Raw genomic sequence first — 15,870 nt, forward strand, 5'->3', positions numbered from 1 at the left:
TGAAGGTGAACGGAGAGTCTTGATTTTGGCAGTTTCACCAGAACAGGGTTGCTGGCAGATCTTGTGTGACCTGTAGGAATATTTGGGGGCAGAGCACAGACAGAACATGGGAGCAAGACCGGAGAGGAGTCGGTAAAAGACAGAAAGACCACCCACCTAAACGGCTTGCGGTGAGAGAGAGAAAGGTCCTCAGAATCAGCTTCATTGCGGGAGATACCAATGATTCTGAATGCTTTGGTTTCAACCACATGAAGCCGAGATAGGTGTGAGGCAGGAGCACCAGCCAAGAGGGGAGAGCAGTATTCCATTGAGCTGTGGATGAAAGCTTTGTATGTCGTGTTTAACACTAAACTGAAAGAAATCTGAAGGAATCCCGATGTCCTTGAGGCATTATATGCTTATCGCGTCCACCACAGACTAAGGGACCTCAGCCTAGATCTATTGAAACCCATGTACCCCAAAGAGGATAACAAGAATAAAAAGACATAAAATATCATAACCCCAGTGGTTTTAGAAATTTCGCTGTACGGAGTTAAAGGCCGTCAGTCAGCCATCTTTGGTCAGATTACAAAACAAAATAGTCTGTATATGTATAACATCATGGATTGTCTTTATGCCAAGTTTGAACAAAATCGGTGAACATGTCCAATAAATGCATGGGGACACGTTTAAGTAACAGAATGGCTGCCAGTTGGCCATCTTGAAGCTGATCTCGAAAAATAAAATGGCATGCATATGTAACCCATCATTCATTTGATGTGTGCCAAGTTTGAACAAGATCGGTAAATGCATGTCCGAGCAATGGTCGAGGATGTGGTTAATATCGGGGTTTTTACAACTAAAATGGCCGCCAGTCTACCAGTCAGCCATCTTTGATCAGATCGCAAAATAAAGTGAGGTGCATGTGTATGCCGTCATGTGCTATGCTTGTGCCAAGTTTGAACAAAATCAGACCATGCATGTTCAATAAATGGTTAGGGACACGTTTAAGTAACAAAATGGCCGCCAGTCGGCCATATTGGATCTGTTCTCGAAAGAAAATAACGTGCATATGTATGCTATGATTCCTTATCGGTGTGCCAAGTCTGAAAAGCATTGGCAGATGCATGTCCGAGAAATGGTTGAGGACGTGTTCAACATCGGGTTGTTTTTACAACTAAAATGGTCGTCAGTCGGCCATCTTTGATCGCACCACGAAACAAAATGATGTGCATGTGTATACCATCGTGTATTTTCTGTGCGAAGTACGAACAAAATCGGTCCATACATCTCTGAGATATGGTTGTGGACGCATGCACGGACGGACGGACAGACAGACGAGACCCAATACTTAAGCCCCGTTTTGGACCAAATGGCTTTATGAAGATGGCACGACTGAGTCAATCGGACAAGTGTAGGTTCTGCTATGGAGAGAGCAGGTTGTGATTTCTATGTTGTTTCAGGCGTATACAAAGACCATGCATTTGAAAATAAAGTTTTCAGACTGACATGCGTTTCATAGAATGATGTTTCATAGACTTGCCCATGAAAGCTATCGTGTTGATCTACATCAGCGAACACGTAGAATGATGGATGGAATGAACCAGAACGTTGATCGAGGGACACTAACTGCCAAGGGAAGCAAGGATAAACTGATGTTTTGGGCGTTAACCCTTCACCAAAAGGAAAACAAACCAGTTTTTTACTCCAAAGAAGGATTAACACCAGTTAAAGGTCAGCTTCACATCGCTTGCCGTGGTACTTCCATCAACCTCCTGTTAATTTAATTCCTTGAAACCCACTTTGGGGTTGTTTATTTCTCTGACATTAGAAAAACCAGTAACGTCACCAGTAACGTCACGCTAATCCACGACCAAAAATGTTCTTCTATGTCGAACTTAGATTGTTTTATCAGACAAGGTTACCAACATTATGCGCACTTATAGACCATGGAACTTAGTGATATACCCACCACTAATTGCAATAGAAACCATTCAAGTGTTTTTCAACTGCAAATATACTATAGAATAACATACTAAAAGTCTCGGGAAATCGAAGTACAGGCTCTTGCTTATTTTTCAAGTTGGCTGCCAATTCCCGCCAAAACTGAATTTTTTTTAATTGGCCCTATATACGCAAGTAAAAGTGCTAAAAATGTATATGAAACACCTAGACATATGTTGTTGGTGACAAGAAATCCATTTCTGACATTTTTAAACTGGTCACATATTTCAAATTCAAAATGGCTGCCAAAATTCCCTCCAAAACTGACAAATTTTAAAATTGGCCATATATACGCAAGTAATAGTGCTAAAAATATATGTGAAACACCTACGTATATGTTGTTGGTAACAAGAAACCCATTTCTGACAAATGTTTTCAAACTGGTCACATATTTAAAATTCAAAATGGCCATGAAACTAATATATTTAGAGATAAAATCAAATATAAGCAATTACTTGTACTTCATATAATGAATCATTGGTTCAAAGGTAATGAAAGTGAATGAAATACATTGGATACACTGGCTTAGTTGTTGTCTTTAATAGTAAAGTGTTCTTTTATTTTCTTTCACAGAGTAACTAGCTCATCATGGACAAGTGCGTTTTCTGTGAAGAACCGTTATCCAATGGAGAGGCAACTTCCACATTACGCCCAAAAGGATGTCAAGGCATTGCTAAAGCTAACGAGTTGCGGAACAGAAATATAAGTACCGTGCCTGGCCAACTTGTGCATGTCAAATGTAGGAAGAACTTTTGTTGCCCAAACAGCATAACCAGTGACAACAAAAAGCGAAGTCTTGACTCGGCAGCTCCAAGTAGTTCACAGTGTGCACGTCGATCCACAAATATGGCATTCAATTACAAAGGTAACTGCATATTTTGTGGTGTTTCCGATGCACAGAAATATAACAAACCAACACATTAACTTTTCGCTGTCAGAACGATAGATTTCCAGAAAACGATATTGCAGGTATGCAATGAACGCAATGATTCATGGTCAGACACTGTTAGAGGTAGAATTGAGTACGCACAGGATCTACATGCTGCAGATACAGTATATCATAACCTCTGCAGCACAAACTTCAGAACAGGAAGGCGAATGTGAATAATGTGAATCAGCGAATAATGATGATGAAGTCAACATGGAACAGAGAGATTATGTGACATTTGGTAACAAAGATAGTGAACAAATGAGTACTGAAGATGGAGAACAAATGCGTGACACAGATGGTGAAAGACAGGGTGAAAAAGGCGGCGATGGGACGGGTGACACAGATGGCAAACAAATGGGCGATCCGGATGTAGGACAAGACAACATAGTTGGCAAACAAATGGGTGACGCAGATGGCGAACAAGTAGATGACACAGAGGGTGAACAAATGAGTGATACAGGTGATGAACAGGTAACTGCCAGGCTTCCCCGGAATGGCGACGTGATTGACCTCCATGAGTTACAGGCCATGTATGATGGTTTGATAACAGGTGAAGTAGCTGAGGAGAGTGCTTTCTCAACAGACGTCCTTCAGAAGATCGACTCAGCAATGAAAGAAAAAAAGGGTTCCATGAAAGACCTCCGAACAGCGCAACTTTGGCTCCAGTACATGGACATGATTGACATTGTTCGGAAATTCATCAAATCGGAACGTACTGGAGACTGGAATTTGCACTTGCAGGCCTTGTATGATATGCTTCTTTTCCTGGCAGCTTCTGGTCACAATTTATACACAAAATCAATCGATATCTACCTCCAGCGACTAGCTCAGTTACCAGTGCAAGATCCTAATGTTCAACAACATTTTGAGAATGGATTTCATGTAGTGCGACGTTCAGACCGTTACTGGGCTGGGTTGTCAACAGACCTGGTGATTGAGCAGGTGCTCATGAGAAGCCTGAAAACTACAGCAGGTCTTACTAGAGGTAGAGGGATGGAGGAATCACAGAGACTCACATGGGTACTATCGAACCCTATGTGTGCAGAGGTGAACAATGCCTTGCAAGAGTTCACGTCAGTTTGCTACTCCACTAGTGAACAACATAAAGACCAAACTACAGCACGTAAAGAGAGGGACACAGGTGACACGCACAAGATCATGACATTCCTGTCATCAAAAAGCCCATTCGATAATGAGGATTCGACCTTACACAGCATTGCCACTGGAGTTACTGCAAGTGATTCAGTTAATGTTGACAAAGCCCTCCCTGTTGGAAAGACTATTTTAGATGGAATGGTTGGTCAAAAAGTCTTACAATATGTATTCAAGAAGACAGATCAGGTTGTAACCCTTGGAGCCAAAACAGCTGTGAAGAAGGGCACAGAGTCTGTGTTAATCGACCCACAACTGCTGTTCCAGCGTCTGGTTACTGTAGGGACACGCCATGGTGATCTGAATGAAGTTTTCTCACATGAACTTTGTAGTTACCCATCAGCACTGTTTGAAACAACCAACGTATTGCTTGCACCCGACAAACCTACACTGGCTGATGCAATATGGAAACAACTTCCTGATGCTTCCAAGACATCTAGCCTACCAAATGACCCACCAAATGATGTGCAGTATGTCCTAGATGGTGGAGCTCTCTTGCACAGAATTCCATGGAATGGTGGAGAGACGTACAATGCCATTTGTAGTCGTTACGTCCAGTATGTTGCAGGCAAATATGACCCTGCCATCATTGTATTTGATGGTTATGAAGGTGGCCCGACCACGACAGATGTTACACATGGTAAACGGGCCAGAGGAAGTGTCAGTGCTTCCGTGCATTTTACAGGGGGCATGGTGTGTTCGTTGAAGAGAGAAGACTTTCTGGCCAACAAGACCAATAAGCAACGATTCATAAATCTGCTCAGCGAACACTTTGAACACCATGGCACTGAAGTATTGCATGCAGAGGCTGATGCAGACGTCCTGATGGTGCAAACGACTATTGCATCTGCAGATAGAAAGAACTCTGTCCTCATTGGAGATGACACCGACCTACTTGTGCTCCTCTGCGGTCAGGCATCAGAGACATCCTTTGACATTTATTTCAGACCTCAGCCAAAGTTGACTTCCAAGAAGCCACCCAGATTCTGGAACATCAAACTGGTCCAAAAGGCACTTGGAAAATATATTTGTGACAACCTTCTCTTTGCGCATGCCATACTTGGGTGCGATACTACATCCGGGTTGTTCGGCATTGAGAAACCCATGGCTCTGAACAAACTCAATAGGTCAAATGAATATTTCCGGCAACAAGCTGCAGTCTTCAAAAACCCATGTGCCACACATGACGGCATAATGACAGCTGGAGAAAACGCCCTAGTTTGTTTGTACAATGGCAAACCTGGCGATAGACTGAACGCCCTTCGTCTGCAACGCTTCCACCAGAAGGTTTCATCCAGTACAACTTGTGTGAAACCTCGCAACTTGCCTCCCACATCGTCAGCAGCTCAGTACCATAGCCAGCGTGTGTATCACCAAGTCCAGCAATGGAGTGGGGTAGATATGCGTGCCGAGGATTGGGGATGGAGGATCAGCGATGGGAAGATGTTTCCTGTTCAAACGAACTTGAAGCCTGCACCTGAGTATCTCCTGCAAGCGATCAACTGTTCCTGCAAGACAGACTGTAGAGGAAGATGCAGTTGCGTAAAGTATGGACTACAATGTTCTCCAGCGTGTATAGAATGTAAAGGACTTCATTGCTCCAATGTGACTCTGCCTGATCAAGAAAGTGACTCTGATGATATGTAATGGTATCCAGCAGAGGTTTAGTATTCAGTGCACTAGATATTTTAACATGTTTCTAGAAAATGGAAGTACAAAACTAGTGTCGAGTATAATAACACTGCTCCTGCGCCGCTGTGCCCAGCATTTTGCTTAATTGTTGGTTTGATGCACCCCACTGGACGTGCCAATTTCATAAAATCTTTGTGAAACTTCACAGAGTGCAGTGCTGAATTCTGCAAGAGCTTCTTTTTTTCTCTTTTTTTTGTATACAGAGTCGAGGCTCGTGAAAGAGCTAACATTTATCAAACAAACAAATCAAACAAACAAGTAAACAAAGTATATAAAAATGGGAGCAGTCGACAAGATGGGGAGATAGGCTATGAGCCAGACCCCCCAAATTGACCGGTCGGTACCATACAGATGGAGTAAGGCTCATTGTGATTTTTAGCAAGATATATGTCCCTAGATATGAAAACAAAGTGATAGCAGTGTATAACTCTCGGCCATCTCTGTGTTATCACCCGATATATTATTATACGCCTGCTTCGCTTCGCCAAAAAATGTGATATTTGCTAAAATTGGAATAAATATGTTTTTAAGGACCACAGAGTGCCGAGATCGAGATCGAGATCGTATTTGTTCGAGAGATCATGATAAACCTAGAGTGTGGAGCAAGTTTGCATGCATTGTGAAATATAATGTAGCTGATGTTACAAACCGACTTTAGGATACTAGCTAATACCAAAAATTACACTGAGATACCAAAAGTAGTAGACGAATAAACCTAAAATGTTCAAAAGCTATGTTTCGTTCCAAAATATCAAAATTAGGGGGTATGGTTGAACATATTTTGAACTTTGCCAAAATATGTGCCCCAAACAACCACCATATTACAAAGTAATGATATATTCCAATGCAGTGGTTCCTTGCGAAGATTTTGAGGGGTCAAATGTTACTCTGGGAGTTTTCATTTTTGAAATATTGACAAAAATGTACAATGTGAATTCTGAACTCGAAGCGATTTCGACCACTTTTTCACTAAATTTAACATATTTTTTGTCATTATATCAATATTTTGATAAATAACCCCCACAAATGTTCTATATTTCTATTACTATATTAGTTGGCATCCAGTATGCAAATTATTGGCACTCTGTGGTCCTTAAAAACATATTTATTCCAATTTTAGCAAATATCACATTTTTTGGCGAAGCGAAGCAGGCGTATAATAATATTTCGGGTGATAACACAGAGATGGCCGAGAGTTATACACTGCTATCACTTTTTTTTCATATCTAGGGACATATATCTTGCTAAAAATCACAATGAGCCTTACTCCATCTGTATGGTACCGACCAACCCCCTTGGCTCATAGCCTAAGAGAAGGGGAGGAAGCACACAAACACAACATTTGAGGGCAGGGACATCGGGAGATGTGTGGGAGGCAGAGGGCCTGGGGGGAGGCAGGATAGGTATAAAACGCAAGGACTTCCAGGAAAGAAGACAAAAGTCACCTTAAAAAAGTGGATTTGGGGTGAAATTAGCGGGGGTAGAAAAGATCAAGGTTTTGGATTGGGGAAGATAAGAGATGGTGGTGAACAGCCGTTTTAAAGACCTGGAGGGAGGAGTGGGATTGAAGAGAGTGAGGGAGTTTGTTCCAGAGGCGGGAGAAAAGACGAATGAAGGAGTGAAGGTGAGCAGAGAGTCTTGATTTTGGCAGTTTAACCATAAGAGGGTTGCAGGCAGATCTTGTGCGACCTGCAGGAATATTTGGGGAACAGAGCCCAGAGAGAGCTGGGGGAGCAAGGCCGGAGAGGAGTCGGTAGAAGACGGAAAGACCACCAACCTGCCTGCGGTGAGTAAGTGAAAGGCCCTCGGAGATACCGTCATCGCGGGAGATTCCAATGATTCTGAACGCTTTGGTTTCAACAGCGTGAAGACGGGCTAGGTGTGAGGCAGAAGCACCAGCCCAGAGGGGAGAGCAGTATTCCATTGAGCTGCGGATGAAAGCCTTGTATGTAGTGAGGAGCTCAGGTGTGCCAAGGAAGGACTTCGCATGACGGAGGATGCCCAGTCGGCGACTGGCTTTGGAGGCCAGCTTGGAAATGTGGTTTTCCCAGGAAAGATCATGGCAGATAGTGAGACCCAAAAGTTTGAGTGACAGAACTTCTTGGAAAGGATTATTCAGAAAGTAGATGGGAGGGTTGTCCAGTCGGTCTTTTCGGAGAGACATCGTAAGAGTGTGAGATTTGTCAGGATTGAAAGACATGTTCCACTTGTTTGCCCAGTCTGTGATTTTGTCCAGGTCTGCAGAGAGTGAGGAGGCTGCAGACTGCCGATCTGAGGGATGAGGAATGGAGCGGCAGAGAGTGGAGTCATCAGCAAAGAGATAGAGAGGATTTTCAAGAGAGTCAGAGAGATCATTGATGAAGACCAGAAAAAGCTGCATTAGCTGCTGCTAATGTCACGACCTAAATTAATATCCAATAGCAAACAATAGCAATAGCAATAGCAAACAGTTTGGCGGCCATTTTGAATTTGAAGTGAACAGTTTGTATATGTCAGAAATGGGTTGATTATATTCAATAACATATACCAACGTATTTCACATCTGTTTTAGCTGTATTACTTGCTGATAAGAAGGTAATATTCTAAAATTAGCAGTTTTGGTGGTTATTTTGGCACATTTTGGCGGCCATTTTGAATTTGAAATATGTAACCAGTTTAAAAATGTCAGAAATGGGTTTCTTGTTACCAACAACATATATGTCGGTGTTTCACATATATTTTTAGCACTATTACTTGCGTATATATGGCCAATTTTAAAATTTGTCAGTTTTGGTGGGAATTTTGGCAGCCATTTTGAATTTGAAATATGTGACCAGTTTTAAAATGTCAGAAATGGGTTTCTTGTCACCAACAACATATGTCTAGGTGTTTCATATACATTTTAAAAAAATTCAGTTGTTTTTTTTTTTTTTGTATACAAGATCGAGGCTCGTGAAAGAGCTATCATTAATCACACAAAAAGTCAAACCGACACACAAAACACAAAAAACAAGGGGAGCGGCAGACAAGATGGGGAGAGAGGGGGGAGGACACAAACACAACATTTGAGAGCAGGGACAGCGGGAGGACTTGGGGGGAGGTGGGAGAGGTACAAAACATATGAAGTATGAACACTGCAAGGACTCTGGGGTGAATTACCGGGGGTAGAAAAGATCAAGGTTTTGGATGGGGGGAAGATAAGAGATGGTGGTGAACAGCTGTTTTAAAGACCTGGAGGGAGGAGTGGGATTGAAGGGAGTGGGGGAGTTTGTTCCAGAGGCGGGAGAAATGGGGAATGAAAGAGTGAAGGTGAGCAGAGAGCCTAGATTTTGGCAGTTTAACCATAAGAGGGTTGCAGGCAGATCTTGTGTGACCTGAAGGAATATTGGGGGGACAGAGCACAGAGAGAGAGCTGGGGGAGCAAGGCCGGAGAGGAGTCGGTAGAAGACAGAAAGACCACCAAACTGCCTGCGGTGAGTGAGTGAAAGGCCCTCGGAGTTGACTTCATCGCAGGAGATTCCAATGATTCTGAAAGCTTTGGCCTCAACAGCGTGAAGCCGAGCTAGGTGTGAGGTGGAGGGAACAACATGGCGCAGTTACTAGCCAAGCTTACCTTTGCAGTCACAACCACGAGCCTCTTTGCTATTCCCTTGTACCGATCCTCAACAACCTTGTTCTGTCTCTGGTCGTACAGGGGAAATAAAATAAATAATAAAATAGCACAGCAACACCAGTATCATCATAAATCTACTTGTATAAAATAACGCCTTCATCGTGCCATGTGTTCATCAATGGTTCACGTCACAACCAATCAAACGTAATTGTGTAAGTCATCAAATCCAGGAGTCTTTGATCCACGTGTAGTGCATTTCCTATCCAGTCTCATATCAGGTCAAGCTGACAAATGCAAAGCTTCCCTTATCATCACACCCCATTTTTGTCCCCACCCTTCCGAAAAGGTCGGAGCCGGGAGACGTTAAAATGAGCTCCGTCCGACCGACCGATATGGCGGGAATTTTGGCGGCCAACTAGAAAAATAAGCATGAGCCTGTACTTCAATTTCCCGAGACTTTTAGTATGTTATTCTATAGTATATTTGGAGTTGAAAAACACTTGAATGGTTTCTATTGCAATTAGTGATGGGTTTGGCCATATACCTTTACAGATTCCCTGGTCTATTAAGACCCTGATTGAAATGAAAAGAGTCTTTTACCATCGGCTGGCTGTTGGTAATTTTCATTGATGCCGAGGAAAAGCTTTTTTGCAATGTTGACCTTTGCAATGTCCACGAATGTGCAGACATAAATTATAATTGATAACAACATCAAAATGTACTATGGTATTTATGAGAACATGTTTTTTTCTGTTTACATGACATACAAATGATTAGACACTGAGATGGTTACTATCATGGAAACATTACTGTGTAATGAATTAGGGTTCAATAAAAGATTCAATTTACATTTTGAATTTTGAAAAGCAAACTTTGACTTTTCCAGTATTTTTGTACACAATCAAGTCTCGTGGAGCAGCTGGAAGAGAACAGAAGGTAACTTTTCAAACAAATAAATTGCTCCTGAAGTGATTTAGGGTTTATTAGCGCTGAGGAAGCGCCTCTAGCGAATGACTTCCAGCCAGTGTAACGCGAATTCCTGTCACAGGAATTCTGAGATCATATAAGTGTGACGTGGCAGTTCCTGATTGGTTCGTGTTGGGGAACCCCTTCTCGCTGCCGACGTGACGTAAATTCGCGCACGCGCACTGGTGAAGCGCGAGATTCGGCCCAAGGTTCTGTTCCTGCTCGCCATGAAGTTGGTCAACATGTGCTTCTGCCGGCCTGCGCTAACTACGTCTACGGCCTCAGCGCAATCCAAGAGGATTCACTTGTTACGCAAAGGGTTTGAATACTTATGTAACTGAAAATCATCTGATTTTCTCTGTTAATCTAACTTATTGTACACCGCTCCTTTCCTATGCCATCTCCAGGCGCTGCATGACGTCATTGCCGCTAATTATTGAATTATTCGATTAATGACTTAATTTAAAAAAAATTAAATTACAGATTCGGGTGAAACGTTGGTGGTTTTTTTTTGTTGTTGTTGTTGTTGTTGTTGTATACAAGATCGAGGCTCGTGTAAGAGCTAATATTAATGACAAAAAAAAGAAACGGACACCTAAAATGTAATAAAGGGAGCGGGAGACAAGATGGGGAGAGAGGGGGAAGCACACAAGTACAACATTTGAGAGCAAGGACATCGGGAGATCTGTGAGAGGGAGGGGGCTTGGGGGGAGGAGGCACGGGGAATGGGGGGGGGGGCACGGAAAGGAGGGGCACGAGAAGGGAGGGCGTTTAGGTATTCTATTAGCCAATTGAATAATGATTTAATTATTTTATAATTATTATTTCTTTATTTTCATTATTAATCATTTATTTATTTTCTTTCTCATCTGGGCAATATCTCAGGTACCTTTTGAGCTCGGAAGCTCATATTTGGAAACGACAGTGACCGAGTGATGTGACTATAAAGGATATTTTTGATTTATTGATTAATCGATTAATTATTTATTGATTAATAATTTGTTTATTTAACTTTTTTTCGATTAATGGCTCATTTAATTAATTTTCAAAAAGTTACAGCTTCGGATGAAGCACTGGTGGTTTAGGTATGCTATTCGCCAATTGATTAAGAAAATATTTTATGATCATTATTTATTGGTTTTAATTATGCAATTAATCAATCAAATATTGTGCACCTTTCCCTCCAAATACAGTCTCTAAGAGCTGCATGGCGGTATTTCCGGGTGCCAGAGGCATTATTTGGCATGGGGGTGGTGTACTTTGAATGTATCTGTACTTGTTTTTGATCTATTGATTAATCAATTAATCTATTAATTATTTAATTATTCGATTAATGCCTTAATTAATTTTTTAAAATTTAAGATACAGATTCGGATGAAACGGTGGTGGTTTAGGTATTATATTAGCCAATTGATTAATTATTTCATGATTATTATTTATCTATTTTCATTATTAGTCATTTATTTATTTTCTTTCTCATCTGGGCAATATCTCAGGCACCTTTTGTGTGAGGAAGCTGCAATTTCGGCATAATAGTGAGCACGTGCTTTGGCAAAACGTTCTTTTTTGTTTTTTTTTGATTAATCGCTTAATTGATTTGTTACGTATTTATTATCGATTAATTAAGTACTTATTATTTCCTTTCTCTTCTGGGCATTATCATAGGCACCTTTTGAGCTTGGAAGCTGATATTTGGACATGACAGTGACCAAGTGATTTGGCTGTAAAGGCTATTTTTGATTTATTGATGAATCAATTAATCGATTAATTATTTAATTATTAGATTAATGACTTCATTAAAAAAAAATATTTAAGTTACAGATTCGCATGATACTGTGGTAGTTTAGAACTTTAGGTATTCTATTAGCCAATTCATTAATTATTTAATTATTTTATGATTATTATTTATTTTCATTATTGATCATTTATTTATTTTCTTTCTCATATGGGTAATATCACAGGCACCTTTTGAGGTAGGAAGCTGATATTTGGACACGACAGTGACCAAGTGATTTGGCTGTAAAGGCTATTTTTGATGTATTGATTAATCAATTAATCGATTAATCATTTATTGATTAATCAATTAATTATTAATTTTTTCAATTGATGACTTATTTAATTATTTTTTGAAAAGGTTACAGATTTAGATGAAACACTGGTGGTTTAGGCATGCACTTAGCCAATTGATTAAGAAATGAATTATTTTATGATCGTTATTTATTGATTTTAATTATGCAATTAATTAATCAATTATTGTACACCTCTCCCTCCCAATAGTCTCTATGAGCTGCACGGTGATATTGCGGGGTGCCAGAGGTGCTCGGTCAATGCCGCGCTGGAGGATATTTATTTATTTGGCATGGGGGCGGTGTACTTTGAATGTATCTGTACTTTTTCACATTTTATCTGCATTTTATCTTCATCACTTTGGAGTATTTTGTGAACACTCTTCAGGCCGAATTCCCAAAAGGTGCTTAAGGGTTAGACACGTGTTAAATAGCTAATTGTGTGATGATCACCTCTTCAAAGTTAATCGCCTTTCGCTGAAGAGTGTTCATCTAATGTGCGATCAAAACCTAATCACAAGCGTTTAAATAACAAGGAAACGTTTACACTTTAGCGAGGGCTTGTTTAAGAGTGCGTTTAAGGTCTTGGAGCAAGCATTAGGCAAAAATGGTAAAGTTATAACTGCAGTTGTACTTTCATATACGTCCTGGCAGTTCAAGTTAACTTTAGAATAACTATAGGTTACACTAGAGTCCCTGTATATAGAGAGTTGTGCCAACTCAAATTTGGACGCCATTTTGTGTCTAAGTGTGTCGGATTAGATATACATGTACATTCGCAATATGGGGTGATATATTCTAAACCTGCTAAAAAAAAATTTACTACACATATTTAGTCTTATTATTACATACAGGTGATATTTGTTTTGTCAAAAACTCAGCTATTGCCGTGAAAAAGAGCTGTGTGGTGATATTAAAAGTGGTATGGCAATGCATATTACAAGCCAACACTGCATATAAGAGCTAACATTATAAGTAAGACAAACCAATGCTGTCGTTCTCTGAATTTTAATAACTTTTAGAAAGGAGTGTGGGTTTTTTATTTTTCTCCTCCAATCTCAGCAGCCGTTCTTCAATAGAATCACTAGTATCTTGGCCCTCTTGTGTATCAGTGTCCATAGGTTCACTCTCAGCTACAAAAGAGCACATATACAATTAATGGCCAACTGGAAAATTGGTATGTACAATTGCTCAGTATTCTGTAGATAAATGTTGTAATCGGGAAAGATAATTTTATACTTAACGTTAAATATAACACAATTTTTTTACAATTTAATTTTGCAAAATATTTAGAATAATGTAAAAAGAAAATGGCAACAGGAAGATAGTCATCATAATCTGAACGTACAATTATAGTTCAAAGAGCTATACAAATATAGACAAGCACATGCCTGTCATTTTGTAATCGTTTAAAATATGTCATTGATTGAACATGTCCTGCCATGATTTTGTAATAAATAAAACAATTCTTACATTGAGATTCATTTGAGGAGTCAATACATTCATGAGTGGAGTAGGTGTGGTCGGATAGGTTTGGTAGATGTAGTCTCTCAGTTCTGGACGGTCCACGCTTCTTAGGGGAGTTGCGCAGCTTCACGGGTTTCCAATAGCTAAATATTGTTGGAACTGCAGAGCACTTCAACCTCTTGTTGTCATCAGCTCGCCCCCTCTCAAACTGATTCACATCGAAATGTTCCTGCAATCATACAACGAGTGTCCTTGATGTATTTATTTATTGAAATTTTTATTCTAACACAACACAGTTTAATTTTAATGAGCTGTCATGTACTAGTACTTCCACAACAGAAAATCACATGGACAATCTTCCGGAAGATGGCCAGACAAATCGCTAGCTCTATCGACCACATGTATATTGATATCAAACAGGGATAACAGCTTTTGAAAGTTGAGCCAGTTTTAAATGTGGGTACACAAATACACCTGTTTTACTGCATTAATCACCTAGAAATATTGTATGTTTTGGGAACGATAGCTGTCACCAGGTTAAATATATAGGGATTGTCCAATGTGCAAAATCTTCCATCACTACAATTTGGCCATAAATCCCGGGGTGGGAAATATTTGAGCAAATATGCCACAAGACGCATGAGCACTGTACAAAGCAAACAATAACTCGTCAAATTTTGGACGTATGGATGGCTGCACAACCCGCAAAAAAATTGAGCAGGTCACCCCCTAAAATTGCTTTTATGATTGCCGATTAGGCTAAAGATTTTAAACCAAAAAAATAACTTGCCTCGGAATAAGTTTTGAATGGACGGACAGACAACTGAAAACAAAACGGACCATGGGTTTCCCACCCCTATAAAATCAAAATTAATTCCCTCTGAAAAAGTACAGTGACATTGGCCGCAGACTACCCAACCGCAGACCAGGCAATGTCACTGTACCGGGACATTTCATCAATCAATGACAATATGCGGTCCGCTAGGACTACCCGAAAAAAATTGAGCAGGGTTCTTCCCACGGAAATGCATTTTTGGTCAGCTCCTTGAAGATTATAAACAAACACAAATCACTTCCCTTTAAAAGGGTTTTCAACGGACAGACAACCAAAAAAAAACCGAGCAGATAGAATTGCTTTTGAACATCGATCATCAAGCGGCGTGGGCCTACCTGGCAGAGTCTCGAGGAGTCGATCGCTTTCCAGCTCTTTCGTCTGACTTTCGCTTCCCAAATTTGTCTTCTGACTTTATCACTTGGAAATCTATACATCTTATATTTCCCAGATTGGTTTGAACAACCAAAAGCAGAACAACCAGTCATTTTGTTTGGCAATAAACAACATTCCCGTACCAAGCTGACGTTCACGCACGGTGAAGTTAGACACAAAATGGCGCCACGAAATCACGTGACCAGAAATCTCGGGTCAGCGCATGGCGCAACTCTCTTTATACAGGGACTCTAGGTTACGCTATTGTCGCTTATGTTCTACAATAAGAATTGCCGGTAACTGAAGTTATTACCGTTCTAATTACAGTAATCTGCAGAAAAGAATTGCATTGATTTATAATTGGATGGAAAATCTTCGAGTATACTGCAGGATGAGTCATAAGTCCCAGGACACGGTTTTTGTATATTGAATCGAGGCTCGTGCAAGAGCTAACATTTACTTCACAAACAAATCAACCAGACAAACAAAATATATGAAAAGCGGGAGCGGAAGACAAGATGGGGAGAGAACTCTCTCTCTCTCATCCCAACTCTCTCTTCCTCATATGTGGTGATTTCAATTGTCACCATGCCAGTTGGCTGGGTGTGGGTACCTCTCTCACCAGCCATGGCTCTTCAGCAAAGGACTTCTGCGATTCACTGGGACTGACACAATCTGTCAATTTCCCGACCCGGATCTCAGTCAACGGAGCATCTTCTCTTCTGGACTTGGTTATGACTAACTTCCCTGAAAATGTCTGCTGCTCTTCTTCTGCTCCAATCGGCTCATCTGATCATGTGCTTGTTAAAGTGGA

General features: G+C 40.6%; 1 long non-coding RNA gene across 1 annotated transcript; it reads right to left on the reverse strand.

Moving 5' to 3' along the window:
- Positions 1–13,371: 13,371 nt before the first annotated feature.
- Positions 13,372–13,958, reverse strand: LOC144893305 (uncharacterized). The gene is made up of 2 exons (XR_013624352.1): positions 13,856–13,958; positions 13,372–13,515 (listed from the first exon to the last, which is right to left on the reverse strand). It is a non-coding gene; the product is annotated as an uncharacterized LOC144893305 (long non-coding RNA).
- Positions 13,959–15,870: the final 1,912 nt, after the last annotated feature.

The sequence above is a fragment of the Myxine glutinosa genome, chromosome 8 (assembly GCF_964187855.1).
Source record: "Myxine glutinosa chromosome 8, kmMyxGlut1.1, whole genome shotgun sequence".
NCBI classification, from domain to species: domain Eukaryota; kingdom Metazoa; phylum Chordata; class Myxini; order Myxiniformes; family Myxinidae; genus Myxine; species Myxine glutinosa.